Consider the following 20,811-nt stretch of genomic DNA (forward strand, 5'->3'; position numbering starts at 1 on the left):
AACACAGAATGATTTCCTCACTACTGTAGGCATGTGATGTTCAAAGGCTAGATTACTGTCTATGTGTATCCCTACGTCCCTGAGAGCTGGGTTAACCCTTAGGGGTGTGTTGTCAATATGATAGTTAATTACCCACAAAGAACAAGACAAATGGGCACTTTCCCATGCTACAATTGCAAATGTTATAATGACATTATGAAAGAAAATGAATTCATCCATCCAGTGACTAAAAGAAGGCTTTTGTTTAAATGTTACACTACATGCAATACCTCCAATATTGTTTATATGGCCAGCTGTGTAAATGCCCTCACTTTTATATAGAAAAATTCACTAGAAAACTTAAAAAGAATAATGGAGCACAAGTCTGAGACATGGAGAGGGGCAATTAATAATGCACTTGTAAACATATAGTAGAGAAAGGTTGTGAGTACAAATTTCTCTATAGGGTGATTGATCTTAGACATAGGAATAGAAGGGGAGGTGACTTAAATAATATACTTGCGGTATATGAATATGAATGCATTTTATAACTAGAGGCAGAACATGTACCTGGGCTAAATACGGCTGTCAGTATTAAACCTATTTTGAAAAGGAAATAACTCTCTTTGATAAAATAGTATGATATAAATTATTGTTTTATATTCTTATATTTTTACTAGTGTATATTGATTTGATAATGTTTTTATTGGTTTTCATTAGAAGTTCTAACTGATTGTTTAATTGGCTGTGTCATATGATTTTTGATTTTAACTACTTAAATGGAACTGTGGTTGTTGATTTTTGTATGTACACACAGGAGAAGTGCCATTCTTGAAAGCTTTGTGGATTTTGAATAGACTTTCTTATATAGTCAGTGTGTCTGTAACTTGGAGTTTTCTGCATTTGTGTTGCCAATATGACAGTTACCAGGGGTGGATGAGTTCCTGAAGTATATTATTATGCATTTCTTGGCATTTACTTTTGCTGTACAGATCTGGCACCAGTTGTTTGTCTGTGTCAGCCCTTCCTGATACCATTTTTGCCAGTGGGTGATTCAGAGACAGCTCCTAATTTTCAATCATCTGCAAATCTGGTCAGCCAGAGGCCAGTGATGTTGGCCTTGACTTCAGAGAAGTAAATGCCAAAAAGGAGCAGTCCCAGGACCAATCCCTGAGGGACTCCACATGTGACTGTCTTCTTTGTAGAGGTAGACTCTCCAATTCTAACTTCCTGGGTCCTGTCTGTGGGCCACTGGGTGACATAAGGTTTTGTACCTAACCTCTTAAGTCGGTCAACAATACCTGTGTGGGGGATTGTGTCAAATGCTTTGGCCAGGTCAAGCTAGGCAGTATGAATCATTTTGGCCTCATCCATTGCTTTGGTGACTTTCTCAAAGAAGTCCATCAGGCCGAGTAGCCATAACTTGCTCATGATGAAACTAAATTGTGATGGGTCTAGTGTCTCGAGGTTTCCTGTGTCATTACTGATCATTTCAATGGTAATTCTTTCCATAGCTTTGCATAAGAGACTAGTGAGACTTATAGGTCTGTAGTTTCCAGAGTCTGTAGACAGCCTACCTTTGTGCAGAGGTATGACTGTTGTTGTACTCCACTCATGAGGAACAATGCCAGTTTGAAGGCTACAGTTAAATAGCAATTGCAGAGAGCCTGTTAGATCATCTTTCAGCTATTTAAACTGTACCCGGGGTATTGCATGAGCCTGTTGATGCATTGTACTTAGCCTTAGAGAGAAAAAGCATTAGAAACTTGTTCTCTGGGGATTTATATTTGATGGCATTTCCTGATGGAAGGTTGATAAAGAGAGAGGGGTAAAGTTAGAAATTAATTTGTCAGCCAGTAGGTTTACTATGTCTTCTGACTTTTTTTAAATTTCTCCAGGTCTTTTGGGTTTATAATACTATGATGTGAATGGACCCCATTCCTAAGTCAAAGTATTATTGACGTTCATAAAATTAGTATTGTTTCAATCTTTGATGTTAGCCAGAAGTGCTCTTTGCAGAACCCGCAATGTGCCCAGTATTGATTCCTTCTGCAATTCATACAACATTACCTGTATCAGTAACATATCTAAGTATGATTGTAAATTAATTTTTATAAGACCCATTGCTCCTACCACTATTGGAACTGTCTAGATATCTTTTTTTCCACATTGCTGTCATTTCTGCCTTCAAATCTTGGTATTTTTTATGACTTTGGATCTCTCTGTGCATAATGAAACTGTAGTCACTGGGTGTAGCAATTTCAATGATCAATGCTACTTTTGTCTTCTTTTCATTAACTACTATAGCTGGTTTTCTGACATCTATTTTTTCAACAGTTGGTAATGGGTGATCCCATGTGATACAAACCATCAGTTTCTATAATGCTTTCTGGGTCATGCTTCTAATGCCTCTCAGCTATTTCAATATTATAATATTTGCACAATCCCCAGTGCAACAGTCATGCCACATGATTATGCCTTTCAGTATACAGTCCTTCTGCCATTAGTATGTCAGAACCACCAAAAAATATATGACTGTTTCCAATTCTGTTTTACAAAACCTGCATTTGTCTGTTTCTCCCACATGCTCAATGGACTTTGTAAATGAATGTGTACGTAGTCCACTATCTTGGGCTGCCAATGTTAACCTTTCATCTTTTGGTTTAAATTCACCTCTCCTTAACCATTCCTGTGTTTGATCCTGATCAACAAGAGGTTGTTCCAAGAGTTTTCTATGCTTGCAACTGTATTTATGCATTTTCCACATTTCTTGCCTTCTCATCTGATCTTTCACTTTATGTTCTTTCTTTTGTTTTTTTTTTTTTGCACATTCAGTTGCTGCCTGATTTTTATCTACTTGTGGTTTGATTTCCATTTCCTCCTGACACCAATATTCTTCTGCTAAACTAAGCAGGGAAGTCATCTTAGACATTCTCCTCATGTTTTAAAACTTTCACTATGTTTGGGTCTTGTGAGGTCAGCAACTATGTATGCATCCTACAATTGCAAATCTATGCATGTAATGAATTTCAATGAGACCTATACCTCCTTCAGAACGGGGATTATATAGTCTTGGTGTACACTGATTTTTATAAATCACTTGATGAACATGAAGCATCCTTCTTGTTTTCCTGTCCAACCAATCCAACACCTTTTTGGGGGCCAGGCAGTCACTCCAAAACTGTGGGTTAGGACAGGAAAAACTAATTGGTTTATAGCTTGGACTTTGTTCCTAACTGTCAGCGCTGTTTTCAGTATTAATTTTAGTCTTCTAAAATATTCCTTACAAAGTCTTATTCACATTTATCCATGTATTATTGTTGATCCTTCATCAATTCTCAAATATTTATACACTCCCTCTTGCTCAAGTTCTTTTATATCACATTCCTGTCCCAGGTTGATGTTTTCTTGGAGCTGCAGCTTTCCTGCCTTAAAGGTTGCTTTTGCACATTATCAAGGCAAATTACATTCTTATATCATCTGAAAAAGTTTTGACAACTTGCAGTTGCGCTTTCATTTCTTCTTCTGAAGAACTATACAGTTTTAAATCATCCCTAAAAAGAAGATGAGAAGTTTTTATGCTTTGTTGTTTTCTGGGAGTCAAATTGTAGCTATGACCTAATCTGTTAATTAGTAAGCTTAATGGGTTAAGAGCAAGGCAAAAGGGCAGCCGTGACAAAGAGTCTCCCTGGAATAACTCCTTTGAATTTTTATCCCTGGAATAATAGTTTGTCCTTTATCATCGATTAACTGTAAAGTGGTTTCCCACTGTTTTGTGGTCGCTGTAATGTAATTGATCAGTGTAGGGTGTGTCTTATAAAATTTTAAGTACTCTTTTATCCATGAATGTGGAGCACCATCAAATGCTTTTTTTGTAGTCTATCCATGCCATACTTAGATTATTCTTCCCCTTTTTGTAGTTCTCCATTATGACTTTATTTAACAAAAAATTATCCTTTGTTCTTTTGTTATCCTTTTGTTCTATTTCCATGATTGAGTTTTCCTCTAAATGACTATAAACTCTATTAGCATCAATTCCAGTGTATATATTATATGTTGTCAGAAGGCAAGTTATTGGTCTATAATTTCTAGGATAGCTTGCAGGTTCGATCTTAAGTAGGAGTATTGTCTTTCCTGTTATTAACGAGGTTGGTGTCTGTTCTGGGTACTCATAAATAGTTCTTACTCATGGCTAAATCCTCATGTAAAGATGTTAATACTTTTAGCCAGAAGTTAGGTACTGCATCTGGGTCTGGGGTTTTCCAGTTAGGAGCTTTTCTTAACTTTGTCTCAATCTCTCTGGCCATTTACTTCATTCCATTTCATATCCTGTACATTTGAACTTCTTATTCTTTCTTTTACTTCTTCTGTCCATTCAGCATCTTTGTTATGTTCCGCAGGATCTTCATAGATATTTCTTCAAAATGTATCTACTTCTTTTTTTGGTGGTGTTTCAATTCCTTTTGCCTTGTTTCCTAATTCTCTATAAAAATTTTTTTGGGTTTAAATTCACCTCTGCTTAACCATTCCTGTGTTTCATCCTGATCAACATGAGGTTGTGCCAAGTGTTTTCAATAAATTGCTTATTTTGTACTTTTCCTTTATATTTATTTGCATATCATCCAATTTTTAATCTCTGTGCTGATATTTTTAGTTTATTATTTGCAATAGTGCATGATATATCCTGATCGGTTCTAATACTGTGCACTGCATTTATCAAGTCTATCTTACTAAGTATTTTTGTTGATCTGTTCCCTCTTCCATACTCTAAGAATTCCCATACTCTGGAACAAGCTACCCATCTATGTCAAGCAAAGTTCTTCATTAGCACTCTTCAAGAAAAATCTTGATGAGTGGATGAGAAATAGGAAATACACCCCAGGGATCACTTCTGTGTCTCTGCTTGACAGTGGTACAGGAAAATAACTTTCTTGGGTGGCGTAAGCCAGGGAACCTTGTTGGCTAGGCTTACGTAGGCCCTCGGGCCGATAGCCTTGTACCTACCTATGAACCTATGAAGCTAACAGTGACACTTTTTGTCTTAACTGCTTTATAGATTTCTCTATTCGATATTCATTGATGGCACTTGAGTTCCCCCTTCTTTTTCCTTACTGCCTGTGTTTTTGTGGAAAGACCATCTGTTATTAATTTAGCCGCACAGTAATATATCCTATTTACTTCTGTTATATCGCATGAATCTCTACGAACACTTCTAATTACTTTGTTTATTTGTTTTATCAAACTTCTAACTTTTGGGGTTTTATTAATTTTCTGTAGTCTCTTTCTTTCAGTGATCTTAATATGTCTTGCCATCTGTATTAAATTGGCAACTCTTCTCTTGGATCATTTTCTTCTAAACTGAGGGCATATAGTTTCTTCTCCATTTTCTGTGGGCATTCTACAGAACATTCCAGCCACATTCTCTTCACTTTCATCCTGTGTCATCCATTGCTCTTTCATATGTGAACTTAGTGGCCTATAATTCCACAATGTTAACTGCGTCAGAGTTGTCAGTTTCCTTTTCCTTCCCATGCTGTGCAACTCCAGCTGAACTTTTGTATTGGTTTTCAATGAAAGGTTCCAAAGTATCTTCATATGGCAACTGATCAGATGTTTATCACTCCATTGGTTTCTCCTTAACTTGGGGATCCATTGCTCTATCCTGGCATGGTGTTCTCAGAGTTAGATTTTCTACACTAAATCCTTTACTTCACAGCTAATCCATAACCTCGGTTTCTATTTCTTTAACATCTCCATTAGTAATCCTCTTTTCTACTTTTCCTCTCTGTTTTCTTATTTTTTGTATTGTAAAATTTTCCGTATCTGGATGCCTTTGCCTGTATTTCTCTTCAAATATGTTTGGTGCAGTCTTTTTTGTATGGATTAGTTTTGCTTTCTCCTTTACATAAATACTGCACCATATTAAATCTCCTTCTTTCCCATGTCCGTATTTCTTCTTTTTCAGATGTCTTCTGCTCCTTCTGGTTCTCCTTACCTGGGGGACTCATTGTTCCATCATGCTGAGATACAGCCTGTGTTAGACTTTCGATAATTTCTGTTGTCATTTCTGTACTGGAGCTTTTATCCTCGGGTGTCTGCTGAAAAAGGGCATCTGTCCAGCCAGACTAACCCTGTTAACAAAAGGCAAATAAATAAATAAATACTAAGTCCTTCACTTCGCAGGTATTCTATACCTTCAGCTTCTATTTTTTTAACTTCTGTTTTATTAATCTTCTCTTCTACGTTCCCTCTTTGTGATCTTACTTTTTGTATTGTGAAATTTTCCATATCTGAATGCCTTTGCCTCTATTTCTCTTTGAAAATCTTTGTGGCTACTTTTTTTGCACTGATTAATTTGGCTTTCTCTTTTGCATAAATATTGTACCATATCAGATCTCGCTTTCATTCCCATTTCCATATTTCTTTTTTTATACCTTTCAAAAATCTCTAGATTTTGTTCTTTATATTTTCACACTTCTTCAGTCACTTCTTTTTCCAAACTGCTCAAGGTTTCTTGGTCTATATAATATTTTTCATAAATCGGTTGTATTAACGAGCAGATTTTTTTTTTTATTTGAAGCTTCTGACAGTTTTCCTTGTGCAAATATTTTCCTTTCCTCTAATTTCTCTTAAACGTTTTGTATATCTTCCATCTAGAAATTCTAGGCTTCTTGCATCATAGTAACAATACATAATTTCTTTCTTGTCCTCAATTGTCCACTCTATCATCCTTATGGCTCTTTTTCTGTCTATCAGTTTTTGTGATTTTTGTGGACTACTACTTCCTTCTACAACAAGAGGGCCATCCTCTCCTCTGAGTCTGACCTGGCCCCATTGTAGGAATGTTTCTGTATCTTAAGGATTCTACACTGTCATCTTTTCCACTCCTGGCACCAGTGCACCTACCAGGATTGAGTACTTTTTATCCTGGGCCTAATGCACCCAGCTATCTTTTTTTTATTTTTTAACCTCCTTCTGTCCATGACACAGTCTATATACCAGTGTCATCTTGGTGAGATTTTGTGAAAAACAGGATCCACCTTGTGAAGGTACTCACCAAGACTTGAGGACGAATTCAATTCCACCAATACTATTCTCCTTTTCCTACTGATTTATCATGTCTTCATTCAGACCCCTCAGTACAGGTGGTTCCATTTACAATGAACTCTGCACACAATTGTGTATTGCCTTTGAGGCTGCAGACATAGCTAAAGAATGTTTTGTGGTTGTCCTTGGCCTGGAGGTGAAATTTACCTCAGGTTTGGCTTTGGTAGACTTTATTTGTCCTCTTAGGTGTTTGTTACTTTGTTGAGAGTGGTTTTATCCTGCTGGGTGCTGAACCTCCTAATTTTTGTGATGGTTTTCTTCCTTCTTATATACACACTATTGATGTTCTGATTCCACCAGAGTGGCTTGTTTTTTTGAGTCAGTTCTGCACTTCTTCCTAGTGGGTACAGCTACCTCTCTGCAGCTGTTGACATGTTTGCATAGCATTTCTGTGAACAGGTCTGAGTAGGCAGCAGTGTTCTCAGGGTTTATGGGGGCTTGACATTTTGCAAGGTTCTCACTTAATAGTAGGAATATAACCTTAGAGTAGTTCTTGAATATTCCAGGGTTAGCTGGTGGTCCAGGTTTTATTTTTACATCAGTCGTGACCATTTTGTGGTCTGACATTACCAGAGAAAACATTACACAAGGGGGTGTGAAGCACTAATAGTGAGGACCAGATCCAACATGGTTGCCTCTCTTGATGGTGTTTTGACAATCTTATCCAGGGAGTTTGTGTTTATAAAATCCAGGAATCTCTGTGCCTGTATGTTTGGTGTTGTATATGATTCCCAGTTAATAGTGGGGTTTTAAAATCGCCCATAAGAATGGTATCTGGTTGGATGGTGTTTCCAATAAGTTTAAATATATGGTATGCTTTTCCTGTGTCATAAAGGGGCACCTACAGCTTGCAAGGAAGTGGTATTATTGATTTGAATGTGGGGAAGCTCAAGTTTATTGTCATGTTTGACCAGCCTTAAGGTATATTTATTTTTGATGGAAATAATGACACCTCTTCCTTTGGTCCTTAGCTGTGTAGTAGCTGGTCAAAATGTATGTAAGGCATTACAACCTTGCACTGTCGGTGTGCTCTATGTGGCTTTAAGCCATGTGCCTCAGTGACCACAAAGGCATCAGCATTCTCTAAGGTGAAGAGAGCTTCTAAGGAGTGAAGTTTTTTGTTTAGACTCCTAGCATTGAACAGTAACAGCTTTAGATTTTCTTGGTTTTCATTTGCTATGTCGGAAGTACATTTAGTTTGGCATTGCCTACAAAGGCACTATGGTGCAGAACAATGGTTTAGCTACTCTTTTAAAGCCTAGAGGGGAGAGGTACAGGCCATCCCTGGCAAAGCAACATGATCTCTTGACCATCTCTTTCCATGCTGACAAATATTGCATCCCCTTAGAATGATACCAGTAACTAAACCAATTATTAAAGTCAGTCATCTTTTGTTCATATTGTGGCATCATCCTTGGAGAAGTGAAATGCTGATCAATGCTAGGCTCACACCAGCCTGGGATACATATTCCAAGAGCTCCATGATGTCTGTCTTCATGTAGTCTAAAGAGGTATATCTCAGGTCATTTACACCCACATGGACTATGACTGAGTCATATTGGTACTTATGGTCCAATGTCTTGAGTCTGTGCTTAATGTGGTGGATCCTGGCCATGATAAGCAACTGACCATGACTTTCAGCCTGGTGAGAGAGACATCAGTGTGTCTCACAATGGAATATCCAATGACTAGAATGTTGAATTTCTGTGGTGGCTTCCCTTATGGGCTTAGAAGTAGAGGTTCCATGAGATGTGGCTATTGTGATGTGAATGCTGTTTTGAAAGAGTGCATTCAGAGTTGCTGAGGATGTTTGTTATGTGTACTTCATCTAGGAGATCTTTGGGGTTTAGGAAGGTTGCATTTAAATGCCTCAGTAGTTAAGGTATTTGTCTGAAATGTGCAAGGTATAAAGTTCGATCCTGATCTCCTGCCAGTGTCTGTGTGGAGTTTGTATATTCTCCTTGTGTCTCTGTGGGGTTCCTCCCACCTCCCAAAAACATGTTGAGTATCTCTACCTCAAATTCACCCAAGAATGGAGTTGTAGTCAGCAATTCAGACTCTACATTGTGCCTATCAGGGAAAAGTTATATAGAGCAATCACTTTGGGCATCAACTGTTGCTTCACAGTATCTTTTAGATAGAAGAACATGTATCACAGACTATTTGGTGTGGCAGGGCCAGCCAACTGATGGTGTAAAAATTGGCTGTAGTCATCTGGTCACATTGATTATTGTTGCCAAAACTGGGTATGGGTATTTGTTGATGATAAGTGGTTGAGGATCCGACCTACACTAGGGACCTATGCTAATGGTGGGAGGGGTCTATGCCCTCATTTTCACCAGTGTGTGCTCACCATGTAGCCCTGTACCCCTGGGTCAGTAAGTTACTGACTGACCTGTATCATTTGCCCAACTTGAAATACCTGGGATGGCTTTGTTGAGCAAAAACTGGATGTAAAACCAATCAAACTGCTAATCATGAACTAAGGATTCCTACACTCAGTGTAGGTTCACTGACAGGATGCATCTTGAAAATGGATGGCATGATGGTAAGAAGGAGCTTGGACATCATCTGTATCCAGGAGATAAGACACAAAGGCAATGAAGCAAAGACATTTAGCGTGGGATCCAGAGTCTACTACTCAGGAGGAGGATAGACTAGAAATGATGTGGGAATTGTGGTGCGGCAGGGAGTTTGGAAGACAGTGAGGGATGTTGTCAGAATTAATGACAGATTCATGGCAATCAAATTCCAGTTTGAGGATAGGGAAGTCTTCATAATGTCACCCTATGCCCCACAGGTTGTGATAGCAAAGAAAAGATTGCATTCAGGCAGCATTGTAACACCTACTAGATAAAGCAGGACAACATGAGATGGTGTTGATAATTTGGGACCTAAATGCACATATTGGGATAGACAGAGCAGAATATAAGGACTGGCTGGGTCCACATGGGTGGTGGTAACAGGAATAAAGAAGGAGAGCCAATGCTAGACTTCTGTATGGCAAATGAGCTGATGCTGGCCAACACAAGGTTCAGCAGGAGAGACAGTCATAAGATCACATACAAGAGTGGCCAACATGAAACTCAGGTAGATTTCCTCCAAGTAAGGAAAGAGGATTGGGGTAGAATCAGCAATTGCAAAGTCATCCTTAATGAAACTGTTATACCACAATATAAACCACTGGTTGCCACAATCATCAACAAGCAGTGGTCAGAGAAGGCTCTAAGGCTAACAGCGACTAGGCCAAAGACCTGGAGGTTGACTGCAGAGAAAGCACAAGAGTTCAAGGAAATACTCAGAGCTCTATCACTTCAGGAAGATGAGGAAATAGGTGGAGCTGAAGAAGAATGGGAATGCTCAAAACACCATGCATGAGGACTATAAAACAAATATGCAGCTGAGCCAGGTATGGAAGTAAGGTGCAAAAGGAAAGCTGGTGTTAGAATGCAGAAGGCTAATATGTCATCAAAATAAATAAGAAGCACAGGAAAAAAGTGGGAGATAGAAAAGACAGATTAGGCAAAGAAGGAATACTGGTTGGCTATCAAAGAGGTTAAGAGAGCAGTTGCAATAGCAAAGAACAAGGCATCAGAGGCATTCTACCAGCTTCTGGAAAGTGACTAAGTAGACAACACAAAGAAACTCTATCAGGTTGCAAGCCACAGGCAAAAAAGATATAGAAGATACACATCAGACACCCTTCATAAGGGATACCATCAGTCCACAGGACATCAAATACATTTGGATAGGGTACTTCCAACAGCTCCTGAATGAAGAAATCCCCACAGAAGCTGTACTGACTCAGACACAACCTACATTGACATTAGAAGAGGAGGAGCCCACCCTTGAAGATGTAAGAGCAGTACATAGGAAAATTAAGTCAAGTAAAGCAGCAGGCTCAGATGTGCTCACAGTAGACATGATCAAGATATTGGGTGAGTTAGGGGAGAAATGGGTCTGCGAGTATTCACAGCAATATGAAGAGATAGCTATATCACACATGAATGGAGAACATGCATACTTCTGCCAGTGTACTAGAATAAAGGGGACATCCACAACTCTGGGCAGTACAGAGGTATCAAACTCTTGCCACATTGCATGAAAGTTATGGAGACAGTGAACAATAAACAAATACACAGGGTAGAAGGTAAGATAAAATAGAAGGTAAGAAGGGGATGAACAGTTTGGATTCAGATCAGAATGCAGCACAACCAACCTGAAGTTTGCAGTGAAACAGACAGTTGAGAAGAAAGAGTTCAACTGGACATTCCTACACATGGAGAAACCATATGATGAGGTTCCACAAAAGCCAATATGAGCAGCCCTGCAAACGTTTGAAGTCCCAGAAACATTGATAGAATTAGTGTAAGCTATGTACAAGGATCCAATAACACAAGAACAGTTTTTGGACTCACAGAGGGGTTCCCAGTAGGAGTGAGTGTGAATCAGGGTTCAGCTGATCGGCTGTTCATACCGGTGATGGACTACATTAGCAAACAGGTCAGCAGGAACAGATCAACAAAGCTACTGTATCCATACGATATGGCATTAGATGCAATCTCTGAACAAGATCTTCAGCAGATGATATGAGAACTGAATGCAAAAGTGAAGGCACACATGATGAAACTTAGCACAGATAAATCAGTTGTAATGGCAGCAAATGGGGGAATCAGATGAAGCTGACAAATGAAATAGAGGGGAAAATAGTGGAATGTGTTAACAGCTTCAAGTATCTGAGAGGGGTGGTTGAGGAGAAAGAACGTCTGCATGAGGAGGTCAAACCTAGAATCAGAGGGGCTGCAGACAACTGGCACAGAAATTAAGGGTATTGTATGACAACAGAATGCCAAAGAAGTTGAAATGTTAGCTGTGAAAAAACAGTAGTGTGACCAGTACTACTGTATGGAACAGAAACCTGGACAATGAAGGCAGACCAGCTGAAGAAGCTAGAGGTGATGAAGATGAAGGGATTGAGATGGGTGGTAAGAAACACACTGTGGGACAGATGAAGAAGCAAGGAGATCAGAGTAGAAGACCAAGTAACACCATTTGCAGACAAGGTAAGACAGAGCAGATTACTGTGGTTTGGTCACATTTATTTATTTATTTATTTATTTATTTATTTATTTATTTATTTATTTACTGGTGTTTGTTTACCAAGAAAGTTTGACTGGGTCACAAGAGCCCAGTTATAGTGGAGGCCCGAGGAGAAAAGCTCCATTTACCTGAGTAAATAACTTTTTTTCAAACATAAGAAACAGTTGAAAATTATACCTTTCAAAAGTAATCAATACTATTGTAAGGCATAGAGATATACTAAAAATATGTTATAAAGAAAGCAATGAGAAAAACAAAGTAAACAGTATATACAACTCTAGAGAGCATCCTTTTGGCAGTACTCAGGAGTAATAAACAAAAGTCATTAGCGTAGTTTAATTGTAACTATAAAAGGGGAGTGATATTAGGATAGATTAATATAAATAGGAAGGCGATGATAGGAAGAGGTTATGTAAAGTGGTAGAGAGGGTACAATAGCCAGGTGAAGATGAGGAAGTGGAGATGGGTAGAGAATCTATACAGATAAGGGTGGAGAAAAGTAGAGAAAAAGATGAGATTTATGTTCATCTGGGGGCATAGCAGGAGCAGAACCCCAAGTTTGATAGGTGGCCTTTCAGAAGATGCTTGAAGGAAGGATGGTAGGTTACAGTTCTAACAGTCTGTGGACTAGAATTCCTATTTTGGCAACACAGTAGCAGTAAAGACTTTTTCCAATTGCTTTTGAGGTTTGTAGATAGTGAGAAGTTTGTCATTAGAAAGAAAGGATCTGTTTGGGTACCAGAAGGAAGAACAGAGCTTAGTGCAGGGCAAGCATGGGGTTTATAAATGATGTATGCAGTAGTTAGCTGTATGACGTCCATGTAGTAGGGCAGTTAAAGCCAGTTCAAACTTTTAAGGGTCTTGAAGTAATGTGGATAGTAGTGTTTATTGGCAGCAAATTTAGCAATTTTTTTGTAGCATATTTGAAGTCTAGTTCTAACAGATGCCTGCAAGTTGGTAAGGATAGGGGAACCATATAAAAGTGAATGAAGGAGGTAACTGGTTCCTAGTGTTGTTTTAGCACAGTTATTAAGATAAATGTCTATAAGTATGCCATATTTCTGTTGAGTTTTTTTTTTATTTTGTTTTGAATGTGGAGTTGAAATATGAGGTTGTCATCAATTGACACACCAAGCAGTTTTGTATGGGCTACAATTTCTATCTTTGTATTGATAAGTGAGAAAATTATGAAGCAGGATTTGTCCTTCAGGTGTGCTTTGGGGAAAAATAAGATTAGTTTTGTTTTTTGGGGTTGAGTAATAATTGGGCATTGTGAAGCTAGTGTTCATCAGAGGTGACAGCTTCTTGTATGATTTCAAGAAGATGCGCCACAGTGCCAGATGAGCGTATTAGTATTGCATCATCAGCACACTGTATAAGTGATGCTTGTCTAGAAGAGATATAGAGATCATTAATGAAAATGTTAAAGAGAAGTGGACCAAGAACTGAGCCTTGTGGTACACCAGATGTAATGGTGAGATAAGGAGAAAAAGTATGTTGCCATCTAACAGTTTACTGTCTGGCAGATAGGCAGCTTTTAAACCACTGAAGTGAAGGAGGAGATAGGCTAAGATAGTGTAGTTGTCAAAGGAGTTTGTTATGGCATCAAAGGCTTTAGACAGATACAGAAGTGTGAAAGAGATAAGTTTGTCAGAGTCCCTTTTCTTGTTTATATTATCTGTAAAGAATAATAGTGCAGTAGTTGTACTATGGTAGGGGAGGAATCGATGTTGAGTACTGGTTAAGAGCTGTTTTGAGAGGAGATGGTGAAGAAGTTGAGCATGGATACATTTTTCTAGGATTTTTGAGAAAGGGGAAAGAATTGCAATGGAAAGAAAGTCACAGACCTCTGTAGAGTTTCCTCCCTTGTGCAGTGGGATGACATGTGATCTTTTCAAATGGCTGGGACATAGGATTCCTGTATGGATCCATTGATTAAGATAGCTACTGTGTAAGATATAGCTTCTGCTGACATACTGAGGTATTCAGATGGAAGGTTCCTGGCAGCTGGAGATATAGGTTTAAGTTTAAGTAGCATGTTTTATAGCAGATATTGTTACAGGGTTTAAGGTAAGGTTGTTAGCATTTCTGGCTAAGGATTGTTTGGATTCATATTTTTCAGAGGTTAATGTGGTAGTAGTGGGGGCGGTCAGTAATATGTTATGGGTTATTGTAGGGGATGGTGATGTGAGAGGGATACAGATATTTTTTAAGCCAAGATTGAGTATTGTGTGAATATAGGACCAGAATGTATCATTTTTATGATTAAGTTATATCTGGTCATAGTATTGTTTCTTATACCTGTATATTTGTTTTTTTAGCTTGATTATGAAGTTACCTGTATTGCTGAAAGTTTTTTTGTTATTTAACTACTCCTTCCAAGTCTTGTCTTTGGTACGCATAATGTTTTTGGTAAGGGTGGATAGCCAGGGGGAGTGTTTTACTTTTATTATTTTTATATGTAGAGGGGCAATGTTATTTAGGGCATTTAAAAAAGGTATTAAAGGTTGTAACTGCATCATCTAATAGGAGAGGTTTTAGTATAGACAAGTTGAAGGACCTTAGGATACTGCTGAATAAATCAGTGTTAAATTTTGTGAGATTCCTGTTCAGTTTAATTTGGTGGGTACTGGGGTGATGACTGGTAATCAGTGTGTGCGTGTGTGTGTGTGTGTGTGTGTGTGTGTGTGTGTGTGTGTGTGTGTGTGTGTGTGTGTGTGTGTGTATAGGGAGATGGTCGCTTTAGCAGTTAGGATGGATTCCACAAAAATCCAGTCAAGAATAGTAAAATCCAATCAAGAATTATGCCCTTATTACTTTTGTTGTTTCTAGCAGGTGTTGTGATTAGTTGAATCAGACTAAATAGATTTAGGTTCATAGGTTCATAGGTTCATACTAGGCTATCTGCCCTAGGGCATTTATAAGCCTAGCCAGAGTGTGTTTGGCTTTCGCCACCCATTTTAAATTAATTTTGCTATGCCTTTTTTCGAGGTTAGTATACTGTGCCTCTGTCTAACAGTGACACAGAAGTGATACCCGAGGTAAACCTACGATCTCCCATCCACTCATCAAGATTCCTCTTGAAGAGAGTCAATGAGGGACTCTGCCTAACCTGGGCTGGGATTTTATTCTAGAGTGAAGGGAGCCTCTGGGTTATGAATCTGTCCCTCCAGCATGTCCTATTTATGCAGGATGAGGGACTGTCAGATGTTACATTTTTACAGACAATATTGGCATCACCCAGAATGCTTTTTTGTAAGTAATAGTATTAGATACTTGGGAGACAAATTATTTGAGTATGGGTATGGTAAGTTACAATAATACAGAGTGTTTCTTAGAGTTTAGCTTTAAAAGTTTTTGAGTATGTCGGCTAAGGAAAAACTTGGGGATGAAGTTGGAATAGGAGGAAAGGTTATAGGATCTGTGGTACAGTAGTGCAATTCTTACTTTTTTGTGAAATCAGTCAGTCCTCATAATGTTATAGCCTGGAGGTAGTATTTCTGTATCTTTCATATTGGATTTAAGTCATGGTCCAGTGATGGCTAGGATATCTGGGGAAGAGAGTAATATCCAGGCATTTAGATCCATAATTTTATTATAAATACTATGAAGATTTAATGTTATCAGACTTCGTTTTTTTTGGCTGGACTTGTGTTTGGCAGAATGGGAAAATGGCATGTTTGTGACTGTGAATTGAATTGGATGGTAAATGTCTGTATATAAGGAGTAAAGGATGCATTAGAGAAGGGATCACTTGCAACTGAATGAGGGGAGTTATCTGTGCTGTTATGTTTGCAGGAACTGGTGGTATTCAGGTTTAAGTTTAGATTGTAGGGCCAGGGCTGGGTGTATGTCCACACAAATTTGAATCTTTGAGTTCAAAAGCAAAAATCTAGAATGATTCTTATGGGTGGGTATGAGCTGATGTTTTCTTTTGAGTGAAGGGTGATTGCAGTGGAGTATTCTGTATGTAAGAGAGACAACAGTGGATAGATTGAATAGGCTAGGAAATAGAATAGTTATTATAATTATTTTTTTACATCTGGCTAGTAACATCAGTTTAACACCGTTTTTAAATGTTTTTAAAATGTTTTTAAGTAATCATTTTATGATATCTACATGTATGAAGATTACAGAATATTTAATAGAAACTAGTATTTAATGTTTGGATAGAGTTGTACTTATGGAATCTAGTGTTTTTTCCAAGATGAGAGTGACAAATATTTGATATGAGTTAATGACATCTTTTCTCCTATTGGATGATTGTAAAATTGATTTAATGAAGTTGTATATATTAGGGATGTGTGGGATGTTTAAATTATCTGATGAAGTTGAAGACGAAAAACGTTTTGTATGTGCCTAGCGTTTAACGTGTTTTGTTTGTTCATTAAACGGCAGTGAGTGCATCCAACTTGGTTCGTGGTGCTTTTTTCGTTTATTAAAATTGTTTAGGTTAAGTAGGAGGCTAGAGGGTGGGGTTATGGTAGTGTAGTTTAAAGGAAAGTGATAGTATGATAATTGGGAGGTCAGTACTAGAAAACAAAAGAATAATATTAGGAGCAGCATTTTGTATACAAGAGTTAATGATCAGGGAAGATGTGGCCAGAGTTAGGAAAAAGTCTTTTAGAAAGGGAAATAGATGGAAAAGTGAAAGTTTGGGGAGGTGTAAAAAGATAGTGGTTGTCTGGGACGTACAGAAAGAGGTTGTGATGATCAACAAATTATGTAATATATTGTGTAGAGGTATTTTTAACTATATTGCCATTGAGTGTTCACACTGGGTAGGGTTTTGCTGGGATAGATGAGAGACAGGCTGAGATGATTAAGAGATTAGGTAATTATACTGTGGGGGGAGGAGTTTTGAACTATCCTGATGTTGAGTGGTAAAATCTGTTAGGCGTGGAGTATGGTGCAGAATAAATGTAGAGCAAGGGGGTTGGGAACTGGGGGTAGGTTAGAGGAGCAGAGTGAGCATGTGCAAAGTGAGGGTGAATGCAGTGGGAACCACCTGCTGAAAATATTTGAAGATCCCAAAAGATTTGTGGATTATACTCATAGAAGGTCAGAACTTCAACCCAGCTATTGTACATAGCTATAAGGATGTAAACGATATAAAAGTCTGAAGCAAAGCAGGTTTAAAGGGTATAGTGCTTAACAGAATAGTATAATATTTTAGTTAGTGTTTCTTCCTTTGAGTTAAGGATGTTGAACTTTCCCTTTGAGTGTAATGGGGAAGGTAGAGAGGGTGAGGGGGAAAAAAGCTGAAGATTCAAATGGCAGCTAAACAGAGGTGTTGTCAGGGCAAGATAGGACCAGATAATGTATGCTGTTCTTGCTAGTTTCTGTCAGGAAGTCCCTGTGTTTTTTTTACTTAGCAGGTGTGTGCTGAGCTCAATTATGCAGTTATATAGGTTTGGAGAAGTGAAACCAGGGCCACATTAAGAAACAGAGCTGCTTTAAGTGCAAGGTCTTCTCTGGTGTGCACACTGTATTGAGTACAAATAGTCAGGGAAGAGAGACTAACTACTCAGCAGTTAAAAAAATACATGAAACAATCTGGTGAAGAAGATTTGGAAAGCAAAAGAAGGCAAAATAAACAGAGGGCATCCAGCAAAATGGTGGATGGATTGTGTGAGAGAAGACTTGCAATAATCAGGCATGACTTTCAAAGAAGTTAGGAGAGTAGCATTCAATCAACAGAGGGAGAGTGCTGTCACAACGCTCCAACATCATGTAGAAAAATTAGGAAAAAGGGGTCGATGATGATGATAATGATGATGACTTTTTAGAAATTACAAATATGTGCAGCAGCTTTAGCTTTGCTGAGGTCAGTCTGAAACAGTTGTCCAAACCATTTCTTAAAAGAGCATGGAGTGGCTTGTAGATAGAGTGAAGAAAACTAAGAAACTAAAACAAATAAATGAAGTCAGGCTGAAGTGAGCTATAAGACACAGGGTATATTAAGCAAGTCAGGAGGTGACTTCCCTTCAGTTCTTCTGAGTTACGAAATTCCAGGTGTCTGACAAGGAAACAAAAACAATGAAGAAAATCCAGGCAAAAAGGTGAATACTACTTAAAACGTGCACCACACATCTGTCTCAAGGCTATAGTAAAGTTTGACAGTATAGTGACATGAGAGGAAATGTCAGAAGCTTGTCATATTCATAAACAAATTATTATGATTTACAGTCTTAACACCAATTTATTTGCGCTTTGCAACAGTTGAAGCTAAGCACAAGTAACATAAAATGTTGTGATTTTTGAAATGATAGTGAAGACGTATGCTTTTTTCAGCTGATTGGATCTCTCCTGTGATGATGATCACTTTGAGATTTAATGAGGAACAAAACATTACATTTTTGTTTTAACTGTACTATATGCAAAAACAAGGTGATACATTTCATTCTGAGCATGAAATCATCTACGCTTTCAACTAACAATTTCTTTTTCTCAGTTAATTTAAAATGTATAATATTACAGGGATATGGAATATGATTTGCATTAAGAAAAAAAAAAAAACGGACTGTAATTCCATAACTCGAACATTGCTTTATTGAACGAACCACAGAATAGCAGCCAATATTAAAATAGAAGAAAATGTAAAAACTAGAGTTTAACTAAGGGCTTTCACCTGTAAAATACCAAAGGCTTCATCAGAGTAATACAAAGTACCATATGAAAAGGTTATTTAAAAACTACATCATACACAAACCTCCCAATTTAACCAATAGCATTCTAAAATGGCATTACAGCTCGTACATCTTGGTTAAAGCTGCAGTACACACACACAAGTTAAAGATACTTAAAAGATTGTGTTGCAAAACGCTGAGTAAATATAATAATTATAGTCAATGCCAGCCAGTTAAATAGATGATTTTCAAACAAGTTTTTGTTCAAAAATGCATAAAAAACATGAACTGTTGTGAATATTAAACTAAACATTTAAAATATAACAACAATCCAAATGCAGAGTAGCACCCCAGCGGAGACGGAAACAAACATGATCAATATGTAATAAAACTGTTCAGTCACCATACACGTTGTTCCCTGATGACAATGAAACGTGAACACCACTTCAAATGGATATTTCCTGATAACAGAAAACAGCGTAGACTTCCAGATACACTATAAAGCTTTAATTCCAAAGTAGAGTGAGCGCTTTCGCCAACAGGCTTCTTCAGACTCTTAATAAATACAGACAAAATTTCAACTAGTTTAAAAAGACCACCATAAAATCCCATTGGTTACAAATCTACCACTTTAGAATTTAAAGTGATACTTACATCACATACTGTGATGTTATAAATGCAGTATTTAAACAACATTAATGTAATCATACAGCCTTAAAAAACTAAAAACCTTGTACAAGGGTGTAAAAGCATGATAAAACTAACTATTTTAAAAAATAATAATCTTCAAAAATATGTTGTATGGTTCAAAGGCGTCTAAATGCAAAGGATATATTAAATCATTAGATAGTTTATGCTCAATATACAGGGGCTTTCAACAGCTGTACGGTCTATGTACAAACATCCATGATGTAAACAGCTCATAAAGACCACTTGCCAAGGTCTAAAATTGACCTGGAGTCAGACAACTACACTTTGTACACATGCTGTATACCTATGCCTAACAATAATGTATATTGTATAGGGGGAATAAAGTTAGCAACAGAAGATACGCATACTCTATGATGAAAAATGTAAGTCCTTAATATAGTATCACACATAAAAACATCGTTCTAAACCTTCTTAAAAAAAGGTCTTCTAATAAAGGATCTTTTTAATAAAAAATCTTCTTAATAAAAATCTCATGGGGATTACTCTCTGAGGTCAAGTGCTGTTTTAATTAGTTAATGCCTAAAACCTTAGTTTAGATCCAAGACCCTAATGCTATAAAATGTATCATTCAGTCATAAATACCTTAATTACTTCACTCTACGTAACCTCCTACTCTTAAGGAAAGGTTTAATCTGTACCTTATCATTAAGGCCTGGAGGTACATCCGCTCTCCATCTAATAATCCACCTAGTCTCACACTCTAGTGTTCTATTAATAAGGTCACCTCCTCTAAAACCTTGTGTGAGACTCTGGAGGACAAAAAATTTAAAGGTATGTTGTGTTCCAGCTATTTTACAATGTCTAGCTAAAGCATTGACATCTGAGCCTATTCTAATCTGATAGGTATGTTCCCTAATACGTTCCTTGAACGTGCGATTCGTCTTCCCTATGTAGTAAGCAGGGCATAGGCTACATGTGGCAACATAAATTATGTTCTTACTCATACAATTGGTGTTAGTGTGAAAATTAAATATCTGTCCTGTGGTAGGATGTTTGAAACTGGTACTTGTATTAATGAGAGAGCATTGATTACATTTACCACATGGTACTGTGTTCACAGTTGTACATAGCTCATTCTGCTTGTTAATAACGTATCTCGGCCTACAAAGTATACTTTTCAGGTTAGGGTGGTTTTTATATGTGACACGTGGTTTAGGACCCACAACACTACTCACCTCCCTATCAGACATTAAAATATCCCAGTGTTTCTGCATAAACCCTTTAACTTCTAAACTAGCTCTACTAAAAGATAAGTTAGCCCTCACCTCAGTATTTGGTGGTACAT

This window comes from Protopterus annectens, chromosome 3.part0 (genome assembly GCF_019279795.1).
Source record: "Protopterus annectens isolate FY-2018-M chromosome 3.part0, PAN1.0, whole genome shotgun sequence".
NCBI classification, from domain to species: Eukaryota; Metazoa; Chordata; order Ceratodontiformes; family Protopteridae; genus Protopterus; species Protopterus annectens.